This window comes from Cydia pomonella, chromosome 3 (assembly GCF_033807575.1).
Source record: "Cydia pomonella isolate Wapato2018A chromosome 3, ilCydPomo1, whole genome shotgun sequence".
Taxonomy (NCBI): domain Eukaryota; kingdom Metazoa; phylum Arthropoda; class Insecta; order Lepidoptera; family Tortricidae; genus Cydia; species Cydia pomonella.
In genome coordinates this window covers 9,894,908-9,918,978 of record NC_084705.1, presented here as the reverse complement: position 1 = coordinate 9,918,978, position 24,071 = coordinate 9,894,908, and positions in this window count along the sequence as shown.

Here is a 24,071-nt window from a genome sequence, read left to right as displayed (position 1 = left end):
AGAAGGTTGTTATGTTGATTACGACTTTTAAAGGAAACTAACATTAACACTCATCAATAAGTAGTCATGAATTGGAACAAGTGGAAAAGTAAAAAGCACTACTTAGTTGGCGAAATCCAACTTTCCGCACGCCAAACAGCTACGTAAAGTAGCACTTTTTGAGCAACTGTATTAAAAAAGAAGTTTTCACTTCAAAAATGTATTACTCGACCAATTAAGAAGGTTCCGTTTCCATACACATTATTTGCAATAGTAACCTTCTTAACTCAGTCGGATTATCATACATTACCTACCGTACAAGTGTTACAATAGAATGAAAAAGCACGCGTGTTTAATGTCTAGGATTATGAGCCTAAAAGCGGTTCAATAACTCCCACGATACAAACAAGGGTGCTGAAAAAAATATTATACTTTCTTTAACAAAATAATCAATAATAATCTTGTCCGACTGAAAAGAATAATTACCTGGATCGTTTTAATCAAGCTCGCATATCTCTAATTTGAACTATCTTGCACTTTACTCTAGCAAAAGCCGCAAGACGCCAGTTCTGCACTCGGCGAGTAGTGTCAATGAATATACTTGAAATGCAGCCTTGACTTTAGTTTTTGAAATTTCTAATTCATGTTGCCTTGCTTATTAATTGGCTTATTCTTATTAGCGTTATTGTTCATTAAAACAAAAGCATTATATTGGGCTCCATGGATCAATTTCCCAACTGTCGTAAACGTAAAATATTGATGGTGCAAACTCATTTTTGCATATTTTATATGCTGTGTATTATATACTAAATAGATATATTGCTCAATTTAAAAGATGATCTGAACCAAATGACATTTTTTATTTTTAAAAGTTTGAAGACAAACTTGGATAGCACTTGGACGCGTTGTGGCAATTATGGAAACAGGGTTTTAAACACAATAATAATTTATTAAAAAAACTAATTTAAAACTAAAACAAATAAATCGAACTTATGCTAACACAAAACAACTTAAAACTAAAAACTAAATATAAAAGATCTCCCCCAAATCACTTCCCAACTAGCAAAATTTCGTCATATAATGGTTGCGGCAACGTTTCTGCGGTATCCTTTTAGCTCTTACTATTAGTCATCATTATGAAATCATTACGTTTATATGACGCGATTTGGGCCCATTTTATTCAGCATTTCAGTCATATAAAAGTTGTTTAACTGCAACCACCGCCACTTATAGATCTTATAATAACCACCGACGTGACTATCTTATGACAATTTAGCTGTATATTAGCAAATTACATGACTTAAATATGACTGAACTGATCTGTAACTTCCATTTATATGACATATTTGTGGAGTAATCGCATCCTAGGCTACCAAACAATATAATATAACTCGATACTACTAAAAAAGGAATTCGTCTTAATAAGTCTTGACGGTAAGTATTTTCTTTATTAGTCAGCCATGATGTTACATGTTTTTATTAAGAATGCTCAGAACGTCGGCGTATGGTAGAAATGTATTGCGAAGGTAAGTTTATTGATGAAGTAAACTATGTTTAATAGTAAATATTTAATGCCCCACTATAATTCTTAGTTAATTAAATATAAATTTAATTAATATTGATGATTTTCTTGAACGCCGCGGCTATACGGCATTTATCCAGTTATAAGCTATATAATCGCATCTTATATAGCAAGTTTAGCGGTCAAAGCGCCATTATACATATTTTGTCGGACATATTTTAGGGTTCGTTAGAGTTTCTGAAAAAACCTTTTTACAGATTTTAGTATTTTATTTCTAGAGACAAGTAGCACCGTGAAATATGGTCATTGTAGCTGATGTGGACTGTTTTTTAAGAAAAGAAGATCAATTGTGGAGTGATACTGATGTACAGTGGCCTTGGAGCGAGACTCATTTCATTTTGTCTTCGATGTGTATTGGATGCGGATACTCAACGTCCCCGTTGACAATTGATCCCACACATTTTATTATATCGGACAATAATATAAAAAATCTACACGACACCATTTTTTTCTGGTGCCCAAACTGTTCAGAGTACGCTATATATGATCACTATCCATTAGAGGAATGTGAGTTTTGTGTGAATACTGACAATACCGACAATCATCCCCAAATCATCCATATCTTCGGATCCACTGCTCTCATCAGCATTGAATTGGAGTTCCATTTCCTGTACGGAGCTATCTTCTACAACGCCACCAACATCAACGTGCATGTTTTCCGACTCTGCAGTACTAGTTTTTTTTTCGGTCACAAATGTTATTTCTACGGAACCACTTGAAAAATTAGCACTTGTCACTTCACTTCGGTTTACCGAAATTCCTTGCGTAAGAGTAGTTTTTAAATTGGTGATAATAGATTGCCGCTTCTTTTTCATTTTCCTCTTGTATCCACCGGTCTTTTTCATGTTTTTCCATTTAATCCAATCCATTTTCATATACTAAATGTTTATATCCAAACAACGTGTCGGATGTCTTTAAATGATGTTTAAGAGCTATAACAGTCATAAAAAGGTAGCATTTATACTAAATAATGGTATAATAGCAAAGTTGTATCATTTACTCGACTACGTTTAATTCTGCTCCAATAAAGGCATATAAAATGTCATTACTCGACCAAATAGTCACATGAGCATCAGGTAGAGGTAAGTTATTCATCAATATCTAAATCGCTGAATAAGATACTCATATATAACATGTTCTATAATTCGCGTTTATATGACAGCATGTAACATATATAGCTATTGTGCTGTATAAGTTACATGATGTCATATAATAGCAAACTACATTGCTTTTACTCGACTGCACTTGACATGTCGTAAGTCAGATATATAAGTCACTGTTACTCGACTAAATAGTCATATAAGCCACGTAAAAAAGTGACTTATTCAGCATTTCTTATATGACTTATTAGTCATATAATCAAGTCGAGTAAACGTTTACTCGACTTGCTTACATGACTGATATGCTGAGTAACTAAAAAGCTGCATAAGCTGGCTTTATACGACATGTGCTGTATAATTCACGTCTACATGACTTTTATATGATTTATTAGCTGAATAAGCTCAATCTTATATGACTACTTTGCTAGTTGGGTTCCTTCCGGCATGGTCGCAAGAACGCTGGCGGCGTTACCCCTCTGCACCGCCAGACTTAGCCTCTGGGCAAAGAAAGCGCCAGCCCTATGATCGCCCGAGATGCCTATCAGCCGAACTGACACTTCTCTGACAAAATTTTTGGTGTCGGACGACCACGGGCCTAGCGTTTCCATTGCAAGCGCCGCAAACTCATACTCATTCGACAAGAACGCGTATTTGCGGCGCTTGGCGGTCTGGGCCTGGTCCACAGCAGTCCCAGGCTTCCGAGCCGACCCTTCCACGTAAGACGGAGCCAGAGTGTCAACGCAGGTGGCGTCCCACGCCAAAGGGCGACCTAAGGTCCAGGGCACGAGAGTGCAGCCATCAGGTCTCTTGCCGTCAGCTGCACAGAGACCTGACGGCTCCAACGTCGCGGGAAGAGAGGCAGTGCTGAGGGCGCGGCGGATCAAATAGAGGGGTTTTAAAAACATATATCAGATAAACAAATATCCCTAGGGCTATGATTATATATGCAACTATAAGTATGAACATAGACAATCTTAAAAAAATTCAACACTTCATTTTTATTTAATTTTTATAAGGATTTTGGCCCGGACGTGCCATATTTTGCTCTCAAAAAATGACCCTTTACATAGATATGAGAAGTTTCCGCTCAATCGAATAATGCGAAGTGGGTCTAATTTAGCTTGCGAGATTTTATTACATACAGGCAATAAGACAGGTGAAACTAAACAAAAACCTGTAATATTTATCTGCGGCTTAGCAAACTAATAATTATGGAAAACAAAACCGGCTGAATTCTACTAGTTTATTTTATAATTATGCTTGCAAATGTCGATGGTATTATTATATAATAACTTATATTAGGAATTGATATTACAATAAAGTTTATTTTAATATTTTTCACATTGCAGTGACCGCAACCGACGGCTAACAAGATTTAAAGTGAACTCGGCGGGAGTAACGCGTTCCTATAGGATAATTAGTATCGCTACCTCGCGGCATCTCATTTATCGTGCTCCGCAGGGAGGTGGGTCAGCCAGCAGTAAATCTACCAACCTGAGCGCTCTTGTCTTTGTAAACTTGAAAATCTAATTACATTTACAGCTCCGCTTTAGTTCGCCTTTCCTGCTAAATTTGCATTCTCCCTTGATTTTTGTCCGCTTTTTCAGAGATAAGATTTCTTTCTCTAGTTGTTTTACATTTACTGTATTAAATGTCTTCTAAAGTAATTAAAACTTTGATTTGACCGGTTTCTTCTCCCAGAGAGGCGTACATGCATTAGGCGGGTGCGTGGCAGGTGAGTGTTTGCCGAACCGTCGGTTTATCTGCTCGAACAGGCTCAATAAAGAGCGCCTCTATGTAGTAAAGGCGTTCCAAATGCTTATTTGCATTCAGGAAGGCTCCCTGAACGGGCCAGCAAGTGTAGGGGAACGGCTATGAAACGTTGGTACCCGGTTCGAAACGCTAGACGGAGAGCTCCCCTGATAGTGATTAGACGATGCTAATACCATTTACTTTCCAACTTCCCTGACTCACCGACCGTTACGTGAACACCAGCTATTTATTTTAGTGCGCTGTTTAAATCATCTTAAACGTTCGATTTTACGGTCCATTCTTTGAAAAATGTTATTATGGACTTTAGTTATTAGAATATTAATATCTAAAGAAAAAACGTGCATTTAATTTTAATAAAATGTTCAGCTTTAATATCTTTGCAGGTATTATTTATCAACGGCCAAGTTGTTTTCGAGTATGTCTGTTTCAAACGATCGCAAGACACTAAAATACTAAAGCCATAAGTTACATATCACTACGTTAGGACTTGCGCCAAAAATCGCTACAAGTATTTGGCCTCTATCTAGGAAAAGAAAAAAAGTCTAACCTAACGTAGATTAAGCTCGCTTGCTCACCTAGAATACCAGCGATTATTAAACGCGTCAGCAAAATCCCACCTTGAATGCATGTAGAGAAATTTTCACAGGCAAAAACTGAATTTTGCACGAAAAAATGAAGTGTAATTTGATGTGCGCCACGCTAGCGTGTAGTGGCTCTCACCGGAGCTTCGACCACGTTAAAACTGCAACCATAAAACTTTAGGCTGCCGGAGTTGGTCCGCTGCCGACCGCGCCGCGGAACTTCCACTGCATTACGAGAAGTAAACCTGCAGTTAAGTGTTTACTCCGCACATTCCAAGGCATTCTGCTACCAACTTGAACCATAAAAACAGCCTGACTCCTACTTCCTTGTTGTGATAGTTTAGTGCAACACAAATGTTTAGTCTCATTAACAAACTGAAGGAGACATAAACCTTGAATAACCTCGGGAAAATGAGCCTTAAGAAATATTTTAATTTATTTGAAACATTTTATGACTGTGAAGGTATTAAGATATGCTACAGAAACGTACAGCTCACGTGCTTTAAAATGTGACATCGTTGAGACCATTCTCTACAAATTGTGTTAAAAATAAACGAACAAAGTTACATACATGCCGCTAAAAGAGAGTCTATTGTGTAACTTTAACTATAATTCTCGCCACAAAAATGGCACAGGAAACTCGTACTGGCCCCTGGTGATAAAAATGACATATAGGTATATTTATTAAAATTTAAAAGTGCAATAAAAATAAGTTAAAAGTTTGATGTCATATTTAAACATTTATTAGAAAACCAAACCAGTAAGTATTATATGCTTTATTTTTAAAACTTGCCTGATATTTAAAAACTCTGAATAATTCACAATTCTTGTCGAAATTGAAGCTTTTTATAAAATGCCGCCGCCAATTAACCGTTAACAAGTTCATTAACTCACTTCATAAGCCAATATCTGAAACTTGAGATCGGAAATACTAAAAAGGGGTGGCAAAGGTTTAGTAATTCACTCCCTGATCATCGCTCAGTTGGCTTGGCAGTGATTGCAGCAATTATTCAGTTCGCCGCTTCCCCCTTGGCTGCCGCCGCGCCTCGCGCCGCAGGTAGCACCACAGATCGCCTAACGCAGATGTTTCGTGCACCCAACGCGATCACAAATCCAGATTTATTAACGCCGTTTGGTGGCCAATGGGATCGAGTTCATCAGTGAAACCATTTATGACAAAAAATCATAGGCTCGAATGAATATTATGGGAATGGAAAGGTTTGCTTTATTAACTATCATCATCACCCTATATATTCTACTAGTAACAGTGACCTACTAAATCTTAGCTTAAATTATAAAGAAATTTAATGCGATTATTGTTATACCGTTATTTATGAGTATTTGTGTGGCATAAGTTGGTAAATAATTTAGAAGCGCTGGTGGCCTAGCGGTAAGAGCGTGCGACTTGCAATCCGGAGGTCGCGGGTCCAAACCCCGGCTCGTACCAATGAGTTTTTCGGAACTTATGTACGAAATATCATTTGATATTTACCAGTCGCTTTTCGGTGAAGGAAAACATCGTGAGGAAACCGGACTATTCCCAACAAGGCCTCTGTTTACCCTCTGGGTTGGAAGGGCAGATGGCAGTCGCTTTCGTAAAAATTAGTGCCTACGCCAAATCTTGGGATTAGTTGTCAAGCGGACCCCAGGCTCCCATGAGCCGTGGCAAAATGCCGGGACAACGCGAGGAAGAAGAGAGAAGTTGGTAAATAATTTAAAAATCTGCCATTTGCGAGGTCGACTCGTGTCCTAAGGAGTCGATGATACGGAAGTATCATCACCCATTTTTTACAATGTTTACCTAATTATATTCTTTAAGACCGAATTACACTTGACTGGTTTCTAGTATATGACATGACATTAGTACTTAACATATTTTTCTTTCACTCTGATCCGAGTTTAAGGTTTGTATGCTTAAAAGCCACTACCTTTACCTTATACAAAGAAAAAGTTTCTTGTTCATGGTTTTCGAAATACCGATGACAGACGGAGACGACGCAGAAAGTGGAGGCTCAGTAATTAGACTTAGATTGCCATTCGGATACATAACCCGAATCTACCTACGTTACTTACTATTCCAGGAACAGGTACTTGGAAAAGTACGGAACTGGTTTGATGAAAGAAAGGAATATAAGGAGGATTGAAGTAAAAATAAAGCAGTTCAGGCGTTGGTAATTCAAGGATTATTTCCAACAGGGGAATATGGCTCGTTTACAGGCGTCGGTGATTAGTGAATTCGAAGTCGGTCGAGCGCGCGCGGAGGAGACGCGCTGACGAACAATAGTAGGATCCTCGCAGAAGCGCACCCCTGGCGCGTAAAGAAAAGACGGCGTGTCGGGAGCGTATACATGGAGCGTGTAGATACATTAGATACGTACCACAACCACACGCTTGAAAGTGAAGAGTGAGAGACCTGAGTCCGCGCCGTCACGGGGGGTTTGTTAAACTTTCCCTGTCATGTCATCAGTAGTTTGCCTTAAGTGTCATTTCATTTATCAACGTGCAAAGCCATATAAAAAAAAAACATCGTGCAGTGGATGTGGGTGTTAAGAGTTAGGTAAAAGAGGTTCTAGAATCTGTTTAAGGTGGTAAGAGGTTCATTAAATTTTCTAATTAACAGGGTGTTTTAACGTAGCCAATAATTTTACCAATTTTATATTTAAATATGCTCCAGGAGCCCAGTACTATCAGTTGTGAAAATATTAGTATTTAATTTGTTAACACCTTATATAGGATGTTATGTACTCGTAGTAATTTATGTAGTCTATGTATTATTTTAAATTTGTTCTTTTTATATTTTATTACATTTTTCTAAATTAATTAACATTTTGCTTGTTTTCTTTTTGGACAATCCGTAAACTTAACTTTGTTTGCCATCTCGCTATCTGAAGGTTGTCTCGAAGAGATCGCTGTTTAGCGACAAGTTCACCTGTTGGTTACCTACTTAGTAAGATTCCAATGATCTTTTTTGTTTTGTAATGTGGTATATAGGTATTTTATAACCCTTGTAACAGCAACAGTATAATGATGTAATTTGATCGCAATAGAGGTCTATAGCAGTTACGTTATCTATAAATTACTGGAAATCGAAGTGAGATTAGAAGGGACTGTGCCAGCCAGCGATTGATGTCTCGGCCGGAGGCCGGCTCCCAGCGCGGCTGGACCCTGTAGCCACGTCGTGACGTATGTTCATTAAATATACATGGGCATAATTATACATATAACTCCATATATTATTATTGTAAAACGTTTGCTGTGAATGCTGTCGTAGATTAAAATACTTAGTTTCTATTAAATTTATATGACGTATATTTTCCGTGTGTTTTATGACTTTTTCAGTTTACACTTTCACGCGGGTGGGCGAGAACGTGACCACGCAGGATAGAAATGATTTATTGAAATATGACCACCTGCGACTTCGACCACTTACAGTCGTTAGAAACTTTGAACCTCAGTTTCACTACTTTATACCTGACAGATCATTTACTTCTCAATCGGTTTATAGTACATTGAGCAACGAGGGGGTAAGTGAAGCAGACCGCAAGCTGGAGTGTAATAATGATTTTAGTTTGTAATATTCTTACCCCCGGAGTTACGCACAATGTTTACACACACTAGCGACGAAAAAAGTAAAGAAAACTAAATTTTAAGCGGAATAATTCTTAAATAAGTACCTACGGTGGCATTTCAGACATTCTTCCACCATATTGTAATTATTAACAGGTTCGGCATAAAAGACCATTCGGCATTCAGCCACGATTGAAAACTATGTAAAATTATTTTAAACGGCTATTAATCAAATAATAGTATTTTATGCAACCGTTGTTTAAGGGGAGGTCAAAAATGGCGAGTGGCGTGAGGAACAATTTGAGGCGAAGCCGAAAATTGTTAATAAAGACGCCACGAGTATTTTTTGACTCAGTTAAACAACGTTGCATACAATATTTTTTCTACGACCAAGCACTTACTTTGAAATAAAATTTTGAATTTAACAAATATTTTTCATGTTATTTATCGCGATTTTAAAGGCAGCAAATTTTTAGTGATTTCTTAGGCCATCAAAGATATGTCTTCAGGCGTAGACATTAAGTTTTCGTCATCCATTTTAACTTGAAAGACACTGTTTCTTAACACAAAACTTAAGTTTTTATTCGACAACCACAATAACCATATTCAAGAATGGAGGGTACGGGCCGGAAAATGAATGAATGAAATAAAAAAAAAAACTAGTCTATGGTTCACTTATTTGTCAGAGATGACGTTTAAAATTAGGCTGGCAACAATATCATATTTCATACAATATTCTTTAAGTAGTCATTACACGAAGTATCGAAAAGTGCCAAAAAGATACTGCGTGTATGCAAAATTGCGTTTTTAGGGAATAGACTAAAGACTTGTCTTGACAACTATAAGGTAGGGTTTTAAAGATGTGTGCACGACCCTTTAAATGGAAAATAAAAGTACGGTAGTAGAAAAAATATTTTAAACATAAACAAACAGTTAATTATAAATGTCAATTATTTATTTAAATGTAAAGCTCATATATACCTTGACTAAAAAAAAGTATTATACTTTTAGGTATAAACTACTGGTCCGTTTGAGTTAGTGACATAATATAAAAAAATATATATATGTAACTCCTGTGTGATTAAAATGGAAATTTTTAGCTCCTGCTGCACTTGCGTTTTACGCTTACTGCGCAAGTGTGATGGAATAGTTATTTATTCTACAAGGGTGAAAAGTTGTTGTTTAACCGCTCGTGTTAATATTGATACCCGAGCAAGCATAAGATTCCAAAATTAAACCACTAGCGTAGCGAATGGTTCGAAAAGTTGAATCTTGAGCGTTTCAAGGCAGGAGGGATAACAAATGTTGCCACCGAGTGAAACACAAATATATATATACCCACGCGAGGACAATACTAACTGTACATAATCATAATAAACATCAAATAAAAGTCAAGGATCATCAGTGGCTTTCATGATAAGTTTTTTTTTTATAGATTTTAATTAGTCATCTGTGTTCTAGTGTTTCAATTGCACATATAGTATCTACTTGAGATCGGATTTCGGTTAATAGTTTGTTATTTTGCACATCCTGCGTCATTCAGTTCGAATTTAATGTATATTTAATTTTTTTATTCGAAAATTATGGAAATGCTCAGAATCTAATCCTTTGTTCACTCTGTTCAACACACCCACTTCGTCAATATTAACAATCTAAAGAATATTCCTATTCTCCAATAACGCTTTCAAAGCGAAACGCCAACAAAAAGCCTGCACGAAAAAATGGCCGTACTAAGTTTGTGTCTCATCAACAAAATGCTTTTTCGGGCGAATACAAAAGGGAAACGAATACCAATCCATAAAGTGTAATAGCGATTTCCGACAAAGTGAACAACGTAACGAAGGCAACAAAGTTTGCGAAGTAGGAAACAAAGCAGACCACCTCCATGGTAACAAATGTACGCCCGGATATAATCCTTAACTTTTCTATATATACTCAGTAAAATGATATGGCGAAAATGAGATATAAAATCGGTAAATGTATTCAAATCGTAACTTATGATATCAAAACCAAATTATAAGTAATTTTTGCAAGATACAGGGGTTGATAATAAGAACCCAATGAAACTTTGCTAAAATGCACAAAGGGAAAAATAATTTCATGACTCGGCGAAACACAATACTTATAATCCCCGACATTGTTGTGGCTACCGTTAAGGTAGTCAGATATATTAACATACAAGCACTACATTTAAAACAAGGACGCATTTCTAAGAGTTCATGGTTCCGTGGATATGTAATGTAGTAGGTAGCAAAATCACTCGACACAACATTATTTTTCTACAGTATAAATTCAAATATTTGTGAAACTTACAAAGAGATCAGAAATCTAACCGATTAATGAATATGATTTATATGTACTATATGTTATTAAATACTAATTGTTCTTTATATTATGAAGTTGTTTATGTAAATGTAAATATTATAAAATGTAAAAAATATGTAAGATTCATTTTAAAACAGCTGTTTCGCGGTAGTGCTTACAAATGACATGCGTGCAGATTTTATGTGACCAAGTAAGCTTTTAGACGCTGATGAGATGAAAACTTTGTACTTACTCTTATGTAAATTCACTAAACTTGGCGTGACTGTAGACCTCGCAAACCCCAATGGCTCCACCAGTTTGAAAAAAAATAACCCGAGAAAAATAAAAATAGAATCACAGTTTATGCTCAATCAAATTTCACTAGAATCCATTGAAAAATACGATCTGTATTTGATTTTTACTCTCATTCTTTTAGTAATTCCATTTTTAGTTTATATAATAAATAGTAGGAATTTTTATTTTTATTTAGAATACAAATGTAAATTATATTGTCGTACTACTCGTATTTACATACTACCTGTTTAATAAATAAGCAAACGTTCACAATACAAATTGGCAAACCTCAAACTAGACTTCTCCGTATTTTGTTTGTAGCTTAGATTTGTAAATACCCGAGACCATCCTTATTACGATTGCCTGTAACAAAAGTGAATGCGTCACCTGGAATCCTAAAACTAAGGAGGCAACTCCAACAGCCAGAGCTATATACTGTGTAAAACACAGAAATTCAATTAAAAGTTGTCGTTAACTAACTCTGTACAACGTTGTAGGTACCGAGCACGCACAACAGAACAACGAGATTGCATGCAGTTCAAAGCTCTCAAGAACAAGCGGGTCATCAAGTAGATATCGATGTTACTGTGAAATAGGACTGTACGTCATACAATACGATTCAGAAAAACAAAGGTCATAAGTATTTTAAGCTCAGTGCTGTGATAAATTGTTTAAATATATACGTTATAATTCTATTTGAATTACTACTAGAATTTCTAATTTAATTCTTGATATTCTATGTACATATTTATCTTACGTTCGTGATAAATCAGGAGCTTTTTTCTTCTTGGATGAGAGTTTACTACCGGAACTACTAGGTAGTGAAATGATAGGTAGTTGTTAAAAATTTAAATCATCCAAAACTGAACAGTTATATTACTAACAGATATATTAATCGGCGTTAAGTAACATTCGAGGAATGACTTATATACAAATCTTAGTACCAAATCAATCAATTTGTCCAAATTAACCTTCACTATGTAATGTAACTATTTGCAGCACATGAAATCTATGACAATTTTACATTCGTAATGGGATAAAATGACGCAAAATTGATAGTAAACCAACATATTTGGTGTAGGGAAGGTAAAAGTCGAAACAGATATAAAACGAGCAAGAATCGACTACTATATAAGGTACTAACAAATTAGTTAGATGGAACTAAAATAATTAACTTTAAATAGAAATAAAGCAATCTTTTCATATCATTTTTTTTTAAACAAAATAAATAAATCATAATTTTGTCTAAAAATGATCATCATTTGCATTTAACTAACAATGTGTTTAAGACTTTCTGTTATGTCAACAATAGTGACATTTTCAACTAAAATAGGTAGCACATTGTCGGTTGTCGATTAGGTTGGTTTAATTTTATAGCTTTATGGAAATAGCGTCTTATTGACAGACAACCGACAATGAGTACCTGTTTGGTTGAAAACGCTACAATTGTTTGTCGTAAATGTCATTGGCAACGTGTCATTTGATTTATGAACGTAGAGTGGCCAGTTAAGTGTTAGGTAAAAGAGGCTCTAAATAGAATCTGTTCAATGAGGTCTCATTTAATAATCTCATTAACAGGGTGTTTTTACGTAGCAAATTTGTTTTCCAATAAACTTAAATATACTTCACGAGCCGAGTACTGTCAGCTGTAAAAATATAGGTATGTAATTTCTTAGCACCTTATATACAAAATTGTTGTACCTAAAATTAAAATCAGTAGGTAAGTTATACAATATTAGCTTCCAGTGCGACAGACATACGTCGTTACTAGTATTAGTTTGGTAAACTGGCGTTGGTTTAGTTTGCTTTTTCTTAGAAACTTAGAGGATGTACCTACTCTTGTCCATACATAGGCAAGCATGTGAAATTCAAGTTATGTAAACGCGGTGCCACTGTAAGCTACACATTAAGTGCATTCTTTGACAAAAACATACAATTTAATTAATCATTCATAAAATAATTTTATTGATTATTATTTTTAATAATATTTTCAGGTCGCACGGCCGTGTAGTCTCATTTGACGTCTATTAATACTGCTACTACTGACCTACTAGCACCTAAACACCTGGCAGCCCATCAGCCACTTCCAGCGGCGGCGGTTTTACGGCGCGAACAGGTGAGCCCGCGGGAATCGCTATTTCGCTCACGTTCGACATCCGATAAAAGTTTCCGCCACAATCACCTAAGAGCTCAGCTGTCAGGGAATAACCGTATATCGGTTTTGTTTCCCGCTGCATCCCTGAGCGCCCAGATCCGTACATTACAACAAAATTTCATTTCATGTTCTTACAGCGCTTCGAGAGTGATTCGCCACTCGCAGCTGTATTCAATTTTAGCGTGCAGTGCTTACTGAGTAGCTACAATCAATACTAATACAATGTAGCTATGAAACTGTTAAGGCAGTTCAGCTTTACAACGTTTAAAAGTTTTTAAGGTTGCTCTGGTTATACTTACACACACTTATACTCGTACACGCGAAAAATGTCATAAAATATTTATAAAAAAATGAGGAACGCACAGTATCTGATTCCTTTGGTAACTCTTTCAAGAAAGCAGGGTCATTTAGCTAATGAGCTCGCTCCAAAGCAAATAACTTGAACAAAGTCTGCGTCAGTTGGATCCAACATCCAACCAACATTATTTTCTACTTCTCTCTGGTACTGATTCTTTGAGTCACGGTAACATTTAAAATATAAATATTTATAAATATATCTTCGCTGCGATGCTTACAAATCTTCCTGTTCAAAGTTTTGAAATATGTTTTGGCTTCGTCCGGATTTTCTTTATTTTAAGTAAAAATAAGTAGGTCAGTATCATTTTGTTTAGATATATTAATGAGATGAGCCTGCCCAGTTGTTGTTCTTTAAGGTTCCGTATCCGTAGGGTGACAAAAAAACCCATAAAGATAAAGATAAAGATATATTTATTTGCATAAATGTAGTGATGAACATAGGTGGACAGTAATTAGAAATGCGTACATTTTACTTGAAGCATGCAAATTTTTCTTATTAGCTAGGTACTATAACTAAATATATACAAATTTAAGCTGTAGATAAGTTATAGGGTGACTGCTATAATTATTGACCACTACATAGTAATTGTTCACTTTTAACAATAAGGTTTCAATTGGCTTGTTTCTGTCTGATTTGCTAGGAGTGGCCAATTACTATTTAGTGGGCAATAACTATAGTAGTCACCCTACAATAATAATATCATCATAATATACATGGTTTCATTTCTACCTAAGATTTACAATATACATATAATCATTATAGAAAATTATTTATTGATTTACAGATGCCAAATATTCGTCAATTGTATAATAACATTTATCTAAGCAAAATTTATATAATTTGTATTTAAATTCAGGCATGTCAGAGTTCCTTATTTCTACGGGTAAATGATTAAAGATTTTTATCGACATACATAAAACGTTATTTGCAAAGAAAACTGTCTTTGAGTGGAAAGGATAACATAGATCGGTGCCGTTTCGTGATTGATAAATGGTGGTAGATGACTTATTTTTAAATAAACCTATATTGTATTTGACATATATACCTATCTCATATATATATAATGATGGTAGCGTCATCACTTTCAACTTATGGAAAAGAGGTCGACATGGTTCTGTTTGATGCGCACCACATATAGCCCGTATACATTTCTTTTCTAGTAGAAATACTTTCTGCATATTACAGCAGTTACCCCAAAGTATTAGGCCATAACGCAAATTGGACATTACATGTCCATTGAATGTTAATAGTGCAGTTTTTTGTGAAGAGATTTGACAGAGCCTTCGTAGGGCAAATGTAAACCATTTCAATTTATCTATGAGCAGTTCAGTATGGTCTTTCCAGTTTGTGTGGCAATCTAAAATAATACCCAAGAATCGAATAGATGACACACATTCGATTGCATGACCATCATAATTTATATTAACATTCCGTGGCTTCCCTTGTGGTGCATAAAATTCCATAAATTTCGTCTTAAGGAGGTTAACTTTCAAATTATTATTTACTAGCCACAGGTTTACATCCTCAAATACCTGGTTGATATCATTTTCATAATTGTTGGCATCTTTCTCCTGTACTACTATAGAGCAATCGTCGGAAAAAAGTGTCATCTTGTGGTTGGTAAGACATGCCATTGATAAAGACGAGAAAAAGCAATGGTCCAAGGACACTGCCTTGAGGGACGCCAGTTGTAGCATTGAGATAATTATATCGATATTTTATTAGCGTTCTTGTGGCATCGTCATATTTCGGTATTTCTGTACAACGTACACGCTGGTTTAAGTAAGTTCTTATCCGTTCATAGAAGTTCCCTCTAATGCCATAGTGGTATAGTTTTGTTAAGAGGATGTCATGACTTACTCTGTCAAAGGCCTTTGACATGTCCATAAAAATGCCAATGACAGGTATTCTATTATTCCTACAGTTCAAAATATTTTTCATAAGATCCAGTACAGCTAATATTGTAGATCTGTTTTTACGGAAACCGAATTGATCTTTGGATAAGATATTATGTTTTTCTATAAAATCTGACATTCTCTTATAAAGAATCTTTTCAAAGACTTTAGATAACACCGGAATTAGCGCTATGGGTCTATAATTTCATGGATCGGTTATGTCCCCTTTTTTCAGTAAAGGTTTAATAATTGTAAGCTTAAGTTTGTCAGGAAAGACGCCTTCAGTCATAGACAAGTTTATCAAATGACTTAGTACTAAGTAAGCCTCCGCTATCTATCATATAACAGTAGTTTCTATGACCGGCAATAGCTTGAATAAAGTGTGTTTGTACTTAACATATTATGAACCCTATTGCTATATTTTTCGGCACAATATTCTATGCTAATAATAGTATAATAATGAGCTGTTGAGGAGTAACGACCCCACGGACCCGAGTGCTCCCGAGAGTCGGTCAGAGTCTCCGTCTCCGGAATGTCTTCGTCGGTGTTGCTCCTGGTCGTCTTCACGATGGCAGTTTGAAGGGCCCATTTAGTGGGCGGTGAGTCACCGCTTGCCTCGATAAATAGTGAAAACATTGTTATAGCAGGGTGTCCGGACGTCTTTGCAATAACCCAGTCTCATTGTCCACCCAAACTTCAATCCATAGACCGTTATACTGTTCACTTTTTCTACAATAGTCCCAATGCCTGCTGTGACCGGTTCATGGGTGTCTATTGTTGCGCCTGTGAACGGGTTCCAGCAGGCGTTCTACATGACATTAAAGTTTTCCAAGGGGCCTCTACCTGTTGGATCTTTACCGACATCGTTAGCAAACATCGTCATATTTCAACCAATTTTCCAAAAAACCGTAACAAATTATACACTTAAACCTTCCTCAAAAATCATTCTATCGATAAGTAAAAACCATATGCAAATCGGTTCAGTAGTTTTTTAGTTTGGGGGACGTTTTATAGAATGTAGTGATTTGAAGTTTTCCGCTAGATTTGGGACTGCTAGTTGGCGTGACAGTCGTGCACGTAGCGAATACACGCGTACGAAGTCCAGGCAACAGCTAGTTGTTTATAAATATTCCAAGAATTCAAAACACAGAAATACGTAGACATTATGTTACCTGTAGCCTTTTACCACAACTGCATTAGCAGTAATAATATATACCTACTAATATATGATTAGCTGTATCCAACTGACATATTCGCTACTGTCTGCATAACTTACTTTCTATACATCTCGGTCGCCTTAATATGCGAGTACGAGCTAGATGCATAGAAAGTAAGTTACGCACACGCTAGCGAATATGTCAGTGACAAACTGGTGGTACCCGTACTGTGTTATTGTTTTACTATTCACTTTTACTTCTTAACTACTGACTAAACTGATAATGAAAAGGGCAATGCAAACTGTAGGTCTGCGAAGGTGATTACATGATTTATCCTAAAAATTATTTGATTTTAAAAGTGTTGAAAAGTGTGCTTAAAATTTGCACTAAAGCTACGGGATGGTTTAGCATTCCGCTCACGTTTGCTCCCTGAGATAAGTTTCAGCCACAATTACCTGAGCGTTCAACCGTCAGGAAATATATTGGCACCTTCTGCAACCTCACCGCCCGGCTCGCCGCGCCGCGCCCGGTTCAAATCAACTATCTACAATCAGATCACTCAACAGCCACGAAAACATTCATAAATGAATTGCAAATATAGCCTAATTTATTTTGAAAACTTCTGCTTTAATTCTAAGTCACGTTTTACAGTCAATAGGATGATGCTATTCTTATCTATATTAAATAAAGAGATATATGGAAACAAAACACTTGCATGATTAATGATTATTTATTTATCAACGAACCAGAAAGTTCTTTATTGCAAACTTTGTAATTATTGTTGAAGTATATAATGGAATCAAAGGGCAACTTTTAAAAGGTCCCTAATGGGCAAAAGGTCATCGATCAATATGACAAAGAAAGTTTTTCTCAATACAAAAATCGATGGGTTTGGAATTTATTATGGCCTCGTTTTTTCTCCGCTCTTTTGTGTCACTTACGTGGATTGATGTCTGGGTCGAAAGCATTCGAAATCGTCTTGTTTAATTTGCATAAATGTCGCTTGGGAACTTTTCATTTCAGGCTAAATAAAGTAAATCAAAGGGCGTCCTAGTGCCGTAACGAAATGTTAGTAAAAGCAGAAAGGGCTGTTTCGGGTGGCCGCAATATCGGGACCCCTCGATATCGGGATGGAATACTTTGGGCGGCATTCATTCGATCGCAATCTCTATGCTAACAGCTTGCGATTCTGATCTTCGTTTAGCGGAATGACCGCAGTCACCCCGGTTGGTGTGCGCTTATTCCTTACACGTTCACTCCCCAGAAGTTTTTATGGACACGCCGAACACTCGCCCTTCCATTAGGTATGATTTTCCTAGGCGACTGCAATAATAAATCCGAACATTCAATTTAAAATGTTCACGCCTCTTGTCTTTTCTGCCAATTATTTAAAATGCACTTAAAGTCACATACTCGTAAGATAACAATGATGCTGGAGCTGTAATTGAAATAACGATCTGCCTTGCGCGTTTTCATTAACTTTTTTATGCTCTTGCGGTACACTTACCCAAATAGTCACCTAAATAGGTTGAAAAAGGTATTTTATTCAATCCGATATTGTGTGAATCCAAGGCTGTTTTCACCTCGTAAATATAGCCTTTGTATAGTGCTTTGGAACTTAATTTCATGCATAGCAATAAAATGCAAATTGTTACAATTAGGTTACGTTCCCTTCCCTGCAATGGAAGCTTTTCGAACAAAAATATTGAAACTATCGTACGGACGGGCAGCTAACTCAATAGCATTGATAAAACGAATGCGTTATATAAGTATAAGTACTTATATAACGCTGAGACCGAAGCTGGGTCAGAAAAATTTAAAATTTGTGCAAATCTCCCATTGAAAACAAGGTTTTAGAGACCTGTCTCTAGTATTTCTAAACAAAGCTGTTCGAATATCGACAATCCACTACAAATATACATATACCTACATTAAAAAGAGACGTACTCGTAGCTACCGTGGAAAGCGGAAAACATTTACCTGACCTGCGTCCCTACTGCATACCTACTCGTGATTTTTTATTCATTCATTTACTTTATTATGAGCGTCTCTTCGTCTTTACATATTAATTTATACAGTAGAACCTCGATTACTCGAACCCTAATAAGGTAAAATTCTCGTAAACACGAAATAAATTGCCATTCCCTCCCCCTCACGCCCCCCAGGCGACACGACTATCCAGTACAATTTTCACCGCTATAAATCAAAAAATAAAATTTAACCACTATAATTCGAAAAATAGGCGTTTTGTTTTATCACCTCTACATCGCGAAGTTATTTACTAACAAACCTCCGTAAAAATTAATTTAAGTTTATTTTCAATCTTTAATACACACAACTCGACGCACCTCTTATATATTTTATACATGGCAAAATCCTCTTGCTATTCTCCCCACTCTCACCTTGAACCGCCAGTGCAAAATAAAATCCCGTTACTCGCGCGCCAAAAAACTAGCACTCTCCTAATTAAAAATCAAAATACAAGTGAAAAAGTACTCCAGGAAGATCAGTGACGTCACTTCTAACATTGTGCATAGTGAATCATCAGATTTTCGTGTTTGTGGTGAAATATCAACTCAAAATCGGAGTCGGTGGGCTATGATTAAACTATTCGAAGGTAAGTCCGGCCCCTTCACTAATACGATTTTTTCATATATTTTACCTCTGTTACTCGAAACATCTTTAAGACGAACAGAAACCCATAAAAACCTCCCTAAGTTGATGCCCTCAATAAGACGAAACTTCGTTAACACGAAGTTTTTTGAAATTCCCTTGAGATGCGTACTATCGAGGTTCTACTCTATTAGGTATAATCATTTAGGCATCTACATTTTATAGAATCCCGAACTACCTACAACCTACCGCTATCAGTGGACATGTATAATAATCTTATACATTTAGTTTTTTTTATGATATAGGAAGCAGACCAGCAAATCGCCTGATGGTAAGCGATTACCTCCACGCATGGACACCTTCAACGCCAGAGAGGTCGTAAGTGCCGACCTTTGAAATGGGAATACGCTCTTTAAATAAGAACGATAACTAAAATACCTAATAAAATTGTATTATTATTATTTTTGCATAAAATTAAACGTTCGATTTTAATGTCGATGAGAATTTATAAAATGAGGTCAAAATCTATAAACTATCCACATATTTGTAATGAATACAGTTGTTTTTATATTTACAGTAATTATCTATCAAAACAATTTTTAACAATCCAACCAATCGAGATTTAGCATATTGTAATAGCACGTGTGTAGGTAGGTGGTGGTGATCTTAAAAAAAAATATTTTACGCACGCAACGCACTTTTCACCTTCTCCTTTTTATGGCTCAGCTTTATATATATATCAGCATACGTCCTAGTAGTATGTATGATGTATATCATCACAACTTTAAATCACTGCATGCCAATAGACTTAAACATTTCCGGAAAATGCCATGGACTTATGTATTAAGAGAAGGCTAATATTTTACTTAAACAGAAATAATTCCGGAGACAAAAAGAATGAGGGGTCAAAAGCAGATGGTCCGCTTTTATAAAATTGTTGGAGGGTTGTGAAATATGACACAGTGTTATTTCTTCGCACACCCGGTCAAGAGTTATTGCATTCCATTACACGTTTTCTCTATCTGGAGGAAGCAGTTTTCACTAAAGAACTACCAAACTGTCTAATCTATCGTAAAATTACTCACCAAGCCTCTACGCTATTTACTATCCACTAGATAAAATTAATAGATATTTGCTTTTTAGAGATAATATAAAATAAATAATAATTCAGCCTATATACGTCCCACTGCTGGGCACAGGCCTCCTCTCATGTGCGAGAGGGCTCGGGTTATAGTCCCCACGCTAGCCCAATGCGGATTGGGGACATACATCTTTGAATTTTTTCGCAGATGTATGCAGGTTTCCTCACGATGTTTTCCTTCACCGAAAAGCTAGTGGTAAATATCAAATGATATTTCGTACATAAGTTCCGAAAAACTCATTGGTACGAGCCAGGATTTGAACCCGCGACCTCCGGATTGAAAGTCGGACGTCATATCCACTCGGCCACCACCGCTTTAGAGATACATTGAAATACATTTATTTCTTTAGTTTTAGAGATACATTGTGTGTAATTTTAATACTACATCTGTGGTATTCTCGTAACAATGACATCCTCACAGTTACTACAAATGCAAAGCAAAGTATTACTGCGTATTACTCTATCACGTCTTAACTACCTAGGTACTGAAATTATTTTCATTAAAAAAAAATTGCTACTAGAAATCTTACATTACTTAAACATGAAATTTAACCGTGTAAAAAGGGGGAAGAGAGAGTAAATAAACAGACCCAAACCCACACGAGCAGAGCTACTAACACATCTAGTAAATACTTAGTGCATATAAGCCGACTAGCTGTTGTCCGCAACTTCTTACGCGTAGATTTGTATGTTGGTCGTTATAAATTTCACATAAGCATAGAACAATATGCAGCATAAGATAGCAGTAGGGACAGTTAATTATTTGTTGATACTTATACAACGCACGAGATTCATCTGTTTCTCATTCAAACCTACGAAGTTTCAAGCCACAACTGAAAAAAAAAATCCCGATGCAAACTTTTAACCCTTTTTTCACCAACATAGATGAATTTTCGAAAACAGTGATATCAATTTTCGTATATTTTAATATAATGTCATTTTGCTAAGTTTCAAAAGAAATCTTATACCACATAGGGACTTACATTTTTACACCCTTTTTAACCCTTTTAGGGGATGAATTTTCAAAAATGCTGAAATTTCTTTTCTTTTATTCTAATAATATGCCTTGATATAAATTTTCAGGCCCCGCATTAAAAAAAATATCGCCATACAAACCTTCCACCCGTTTTACATAATTTTCAAAAACGCTGAAATTATTGTTCTTCTATTTTAATAAAATGCCTGGGCACGAAGTTTCAAGTTTCTAGGTTAATATAAAACATGAACCTTATACAAACTTTCATCCTCTTTTCGCAACCTTATATTATGCTTTTCTAAGAAGTTTCAAAGTAATTGTAATGGATTAAATCTTTCGACCCCTTTTTAACACTCTTAAGGGATTTTTTTAAAACGCTGACAGTACTTTTCTTGTATTTTAAAAATATGTTTTTATACCGGGTTTCAAGTCCCGTACTCAAAAAAATGTTTGATCTCCATACAAATTTTCAACCCCTTTTTAATCACCACCTGAACTTTAAAAAATGCTTAAAATTAGTTTTTTTTTGTTTTAATAAAATTACTTTTTTACAAAGTTTCATGATCCTAGCTTAAAATAAAACTTGAACGCCATAGAAACTTTTTTCTTTTATGTTTGCATGAGATTTGTCCGTTTCAACCAACGAAGTTTCAAGCCCGTAACTGTAAAAAAATGTTCTCGATATATAATCCCTCTCAAACTCCTTCCTTACATTTTCAAGTCCCCTATTGAAAAAAAAGTTCGCTCCCGATGCAAACTTTCTACCCTTTTTCGATGACCTAGGGGTATAATACACACTTTCAACCCAAAGGAGATTTCTCTCTTAAGGAATAAATACATTTCTAAAAACGCTGAAATCACTTTTATTGATGTCTATTATTGTGTCTTTTTACGACATTTCAAGTTCACTATTATAAAAATTTTCGTTCACGATGCAAATCTTCGACCCTTTTTTCACGAACTTAGGGAGTTTTTGTCTATTTTAATATAATGCCCTTTTATCAAGTTTCAAGTTCCTAGCTTACTTGAAACAAAACGTGTAAATACCACATATAAACTTTTTTCCCCTTTCTAACCCCCTTATCAATAATGTTGAAATAACTTTTTTAGTAATCTTATATTAAGTATGCTTTTCTAAGAACTTCTAAAGCATAATTTGGACTGGATTCAAACTTTCAACCCCTTTTTAACAATTTTAGGGGATGAAATTTTACAAACGGTGAAATTACTTTTCTTGTATTCTAATAATATGCCTTTATACAAAGATTCGAGTCCTGCACTCGTAAAGATGACATGGTGCTGCTGGCCCCTTCAGTTAGTGCATTGCGTAAGCTAATCCAAGTGTGTGAGGCGTACGCGACAGCGCATGGTTTGACTTACAATGTAAGTAAAACTAAGATCATGGTCTTTAAGGCAGGAAGTAAATGTCCAGGTTTTATACCACCTACCATCCTTAAAAGTGTTCCACTAGAAAGAGTGACACATTTCGAAATATTTAGGACATTTGCTGACCGACGTCTTAAAAGACGATTTAGATATGGAGAGGGAGCGCAGGGCATTGTCAGTTAGAGCGAACATGCTAACCCGAAGATTTGCTCGGTGTACAGATGAAGTCAAAAGTCAAAATCACTCTCTTTAAGGCTTACTGTATGTACATCATTATACACGTCAAGTCTGTGGGTTAGATATACTCAGCGAGCTTACAATACCTTGCGCATTCAATACAATAATGCTTTCAGGATGCTGTTGAGACTTCCGCATTTCTGCAGCGCATCGTCCATGTTCTCTGAGGCGCGCACAGACGGTTTTGATGCCGTGTGGCGTAAAAAAACGGCCTCACTGCTTGACAGATTTCGCAGGAGTAGCAACAGCATTCTAAACATGATAGCTAATAAACTAGATTGTCCTCTGTTTTGGGAAATGGGTCAGCGGACAAAGTCGCTATAGTTTATAAATGATTAAATTTTGTCTCAGGTTACGGTTGCTACTAATATAACTGATAAGCTATAACTAACACATTTATTTTTTATTAACAATTATTTATTAACAATTTATTAATTTAATTTATATACATTTTCAACCTATTATATGATGAATTCTTTGAAACTCTGAAATTACTCTTATTGTATTCTAATAATATGCCCATATACAAAGTTTCAAGGCCCGCACTAAAAAAAATGCTTGAACTCCATACAAACTATTAACCCCTTATCACTACCTTGGGGGTGAATTTCCAAAAACGCTGAAATCAGGTTTGTCCTCGTTTTAAAAAGTACTTAATTAGGGGATGACTTGTGAAAAACACTGTAATTATTTTTCTTTTATTCTAATAATACAAACTTTTATTCTTTATACAATAATTCAAGTCCCAAACTCAAAAATGTTTGACTTCCTTACAAAATTTTCAAAAGAGCTGTGATAAGTTTTCTTCTATTTTTAATTTAATATTCACAAAGTTTTAATTTAAATTTAAATTTGAACCCCATACAAACTTTCAACCCCGTTTTAACCCTTTTAAGGGATGATTTTTTTTTCAAAACCTGTAATGTTTGTCTCTTTACAAACTTTTAACTCCTTTTTGATGAACCTGATATAT